Genomic DNA, 6003 nt, shown 5'->3' on the forward strand with positions numbered 1-6003 from the left:
GGTCATGTGTTCTCTCCGCATGCTGTCGTATTTTTTTCAAAACCCTTTAAATATATTTAATTTAATATTTAAATTTAATTGTTTAATAAGAAAAAAAGGTAAAAAAAATACCTACCTACCTACATATAAACAATATAAAACACCAATATATCAATTAATTAATTAAATAAATTTTCAATAGATGGCGCTAAATGCTCAGAGACTTATTTCCCTGGAAGAAACATTGGTAGCAAACAGTATATATAGAAGTTTTTTGTTGATCTGTTATTATGTTCGTAAGTTTTGTTGGCAGTGTTTAACTGTGACGTACATATGTCGAATATAGTACGGTGAGCGTTATCTTACACAGACACACAGATACACAGAATAGCACTATTATATAGGTATATATGTATGATCATGTTGACTCCACTACAACGCTGTAACAAGAAACCTCGTACGATATAAATTAATACACTTAATATAAATATACATTCAAAATGCATATTCTTTTATAAGTCGCAAAATATACTTGTTTACAAATATAATACATGCATTTACTGCAATTTTTACGTATTATATATTAAATTAAGTTTCTGTTTACAGTGTTTTGGGTCGAATCAGAACAGTGCTAGCACATAATACAAGACAAGTTTCTCCAACATATTTAATTTAATAAATTGCTTTACTGCCATCTATAAAAATAACCTAAAATTTATATACCATTCAACAAGCGCCATTATAATGAACAAGAGATGCCATTGCAGTTTATGTGTAAGAGTGTATGTAATTTACATGTAATAAATATTTAGCCTTAAAATAGGTTATCGTCATTTATAGTGTAATATATTTACAACATGAATACATATTTAATCATTAAACTAACAATAAAACATGATATTAATTTGAACAATATAATACGACGACAATAAATTCATATCAAAGTCAAGTATCCAACTAACTACTCAGATCACATATAAACGCATACCATTTTATAATGGTCGCAGCAATTTCAGTCGCGCAGTTGACCTGAAATTAGAGATATTTAGAATGGAGATAAGTATAAACACACACACGGTTTCTAGGAGAGAGATTCACCCATTACTAACCGCAAAACAAATATGGGCTTTTGTGCAGCGCGATTAAGGTTTCACTGCATGTTTGCACCGGTGCGTTGCACATGAGGAGAGAAACGCATTCGAAAACCACGATCAAAATGAGAAACTCGTCAAAGAAATTTATGACTATCTCATCTCCCTATTTGCGGGGATGAAGTTATTAGTGATCCCAATCATACAAAAACTTGTTCAAAGTGTCAATTTTTTTCTTCAACTACATACATACATATATCAGAAATCATCTTGTTCCGAAACTCTTGTTAAAATGGAGTCCACACCATTCTGAATCGGCTAGGAATTTTGGACCTTCATGCAAAATTTATCCAGGGCCGCCTCACATCCCCCATAACCCGATTTTTAATAGTATATGAGATGAAATAATTCAACTTGTTTGTAGATACATATTTACATAAGACTATTGGTATGATAATTGGGTACTACTTTAGTATGTGGTCTAACTTCACATATCTACTTTAAGGGGGCTACAGACGCTCCGGAATTCCGGAGAGTTCTACCTTGAGGTGACCCATGTTGACGCAGACAGCAGAAGCGCATACAGGTTGAGGTGACCTCAGGGTGAATCGACCTCAAGACGAATCTTCCTACACACGTTGCTGTCTGCGTCAACATGGGTCGCCTCAAGGTAGACCTCTCCGGAATTCGGGAACGTCTGTAGCCTCCTCGTGGTATGCGATCTACCTTCACGTTTTTACTTAAATATGCGGTCTCACTGTCTCAGTTCTCGCGTGTGACACTAAGACTGAATAATACCGACCCTAACAACCTAATCTTAAATTAATAGGGCCAACCTTAACTTAACCTAACCTATCCTGATCCTTAAGTAAATAGGTGTTGGCTGTTAAGATATCTTTTTTTTAAAGTTTTATTTCATCAATATTTTCACAAAAAAGCATATCTTAGCAGCCAACACTTATTTAGGTAAGGGTCAGGATAAGTTAAGGTTGGCTCTATTCATTTGAGATTTGGTTTAGAGATATGTATCTGTTGACGATATTTTGATATAAATGCTTCGACAACATTATGGGGCGGCAGGAAATAAACAAACATTGTAATAAACATTTCGTTGCTACGATACAAATACAAAAAAATTGTCGACTGCGATTCAAAGGTAGAACGCATGCTAAGGTAGACCCCATACTAAAGTAGCACCGATAATTGTACAAAAAAATTAATTTATCTTAACTCACCGATTTAAAAAAAATCATCTTTCTTGATTTAAGATTTGCAAAATTTTGTGATGAGTCTGATCGATATATTTCCAAATAAATATTTTTTAATCATAGTGTATCCCACATGAACCCAAATGGCTTTTTATGATCTTCAACGATACAAGCCCAAATAGTGGCTTGGATATTTTCACATTTCTGGGTTGTAAAATAGCCGTGAAGCAAAATAATATTATATACGTACAAATGAATGACTCAACAATTTTTAATTATATTAAATGTACCAATTTATATATAAATTTGGATCCCTTGTCAAGCTGAGCTCTCATGCTTTGCATGCCTTTGATATGAGGTAGCTACGCCACTGTTTTACATAAATACTACTATTTGAGCGAGAGGAATTAAATAACGGTATTGTAGGAGACACGACTATTTAACATGACGGGAGCGAAGGCAGTAAAGTAGTATTCACCAACATTGTCCAATCGGTCTCAACTCTTTTTGTAACATTGTAATTTGTCATTTTTCTTTGTATCGTCTAGGGGGATATTACATACTGTATGGGCCCTTCGAAATGATTGAGTTTGGGTCACCATCTTGTGAGTTAACGTTGATGGCGACTACTTAACTACCTTCCCGCCCGTCATATTAAATAGTCGTGTTTAAAATAATGCCCTCGTTTCACTCCAACTGTCTCTCCCCACCCCCTATAGATCCAAAAATACGCCCTCAATGGGGAAGAAGTTGAGAAATAATTTGATTTCCATACTTGTCGATGAGCTTTGATGTGAACTTTAAGCATACACCATTTCAGTTCGTCCGAATATTTTGAATCAGAATATAAATTTTATACTTCTCACATACTACACGATGACGATGTTTTATGTAGCGCATTTTCTGACGAAAATTCAGTAGAATCACCCTAAGATTACCTTTTAATCTAATTACAACCTTTCTGTTAAATTTTAGCACTCGAATTAAATATCAATTTGACGAAATTATAAAATGATCGGACCGTCAAAAGAAGTTTTAAATTAGGAGAATAATGGAGACTTTAACTGACCCAAGAAAATAATTCATAGAAATTATACGATAATTACATCTAATATCTAATTTCGAAAGACACTTTGTATGTATGTAACTATCGTTGGTTCGTAGTATTCGTGACGTTAAATTTAATAAAAAAAACAAATGAATATTCAACTAAAATAAAACTATTCAAATAAATTGAATACAATTTTTACTAATAGTTTGGCCATGTTTAAGCGGTTTATATTAAAAATATCGAGCGAAGCCAAGTAAAGAAACTAGTACTTCATATAGATGAGTTCTAGCAGATATTTTAGATCTAGATTTTAGAACTGAAATATGAAATGAACAGCCAAAAAGTTCACATTTTGCCCTAAGTCTTTAAAAGTTTATCAATCAGCTGCTTGCTTTTGAAAACGCATGATCATATTAATATTTCTAAATGGAGTTCTATCATTGGTCAAAGCTAATGCAGCGATATCACCAATGAGAGAGAAGTGTTCAAGCAGTGATCAGAGCACGTTGATTACACCTCTTTAACAACTTTTCTGATTTTCTCCAATATGGAGCTATTCTCGCTGGGGTTTGCTGCTATGGACATACATATTGTAGATCGCCATCGCATGTGCATCGGGTGAAAGTTGCATTTCAATTTTGCAGAAGAGCTCGACGAACAAACGGCGATAAATCTTAGCGGGTAGTGTGCCTTCATATGGAGGACGTTGGAAGTGGTTTAACACTGCTATTAAATCTTATCTAATTAACGCGTCTTCGATAAAGTGTAGTTAATTAATCAATTAATCAATTTAAGAATGTGGTGCGGATGAAATACCACATATGGCTGCATTTATATATGTATATCTATCCTTATATGTAAGTCCAATATACAATATTAGTGTCGGAACCTTAGATGAAAGAAGAATTGCGAAGAAGAATTGCACAAGAGAACATTGTTTTTACATATGTATATGCCATAGTGCCTCGATAGGTCACCCCAAATCGACAATATATCGTACTATTCAAGCACATATGCTATAGTATGAATGTAAGTATTGTTGGTTGGTAATCGAAAAGAAATCAATTTCTATGACGAATCGATATATATATTTTTTTTGATTCAAATAAATTTAATAAAAAAACAAATGAATATTTACTATTAGATTCGCCATGTTTAAGCTGTTTATATTACAAATACTGAGCGAAGCCGGGCAAATCAACTAGTTAATTATAAACCGCAAACATATGTGCTTGCAACATTCAACAAACTCAGGCTGGCCTAATTTGCAAGAGAGGGGTTGCTGATTTTATGAAAAGGGGGGTTGCTGATTTTATTGTAACTGCCACAAAAGTTAGATAAATTGGCAAATTAAAAGCTAAAAACCGTTATTATAGCTAAAACTTTTTCACAGCAATCTGCTTGAAGCCCCTGCTCGTTTTACCCCTGAGCGATACCTACATATGATATTAAACTTGAACATATATAAATTTATAGATTTAATTGTTTTATTAATATTTTTAATCTTTTTGTATTTTATTTTATTTCGTTATTATGTTTTTTTCATATTTAATTTTTTCTCTGTTAGTTTATATATAAGCACATTCCTAACTTTGGGGCCATTCTCAGTATGAAAGCGGCCTCTCTACGTTATCGTGTATTTGTATCGTCAAATTGTTTGCTTGCTACGGCGTCTTATCGTTTGTGATCTTCTCTGTATGTATGTATGTATTTATTATTATTATTATTATATGTACATATGTATGTAAATTATTGTTGTCATTATATTATATTTTTTGATTTTATAATTTATTTTTATTATCTATATATTATTTATATGGACGATGAGGATTGCACTATTCTCCCTATCATCTGGAATAAAATGTTATTACTATTATAATTACAAGTCGAACCCCTTTAGTCTGACTTCCCCAAGTAATAAATAAAAAAATCTAAATTTGAAATGAAATTCAAATAAATAGTGTTGACAAATAGTAGACAGGATGGTTTTGCCAATTTCATGAAGAACCGTTCCAACAATGTAATCAGATAAATTGGCAAACTCTCATAGGAACTGATCTACTTAAAGTCACAAATATCCAAATTTGATCAGCAGCATTGCATCAATACTTGGAATTAATTCTCTTCGATCGACGTCATTCCAGGGCTTGCATCCTGGAATAGTTAGTGGTTAGCATTAACGCACAACCACCGAGCTATACTGCTGGATATCACAATCCGATCACAATATTTGCCAAAATTATCTTTTATCCACCAAAATTGATTCTCAGAAATGAGTCACCTCACCAAATTGAGTGATCGATTTGGTTTGCAGCTACAGGTACGGTGTAGATAGTTACGATCAATAAATCTGGGATATTCTCGCTTTGTCCATTAAATCATAGTCAAAAGTCATTACACATACTGCGATCCTTTGAAACGTGTGTTATTTACAACCATCGCCTTTTCCTTTCTCTCTATACTCCATACACCTAGTAGTTCTGTCAGCTATAATTGGAAGTCAGCTGGGTGATTTCAATTCCATTTTTCATAGCCGATATGTATAGGAAGATGATTGCCTTAGCTATCACTATTACTATTCATGAAAAACACGTATGTATTAACATATGTACCTGTGTATATTTACTTACAGAAAAAACAAACAAACAAGAATCCAATTTCACAGATATAACTA

Source organism: Arctopsyche grandis, chromosome 3 (assembly GCF_051622035.1).
Source record: "Arctopsyche grandis isolate Sample6627 chromosome 3, ASM5162203v2, whole genome shotgun sequence".
Lineage (NCBI taxonomy): Eukaryota > Metazoa > Arthropoda > Insecta > Trichoptera > Hydropsychidae > Arctopsyche > Arctopsyche grandis.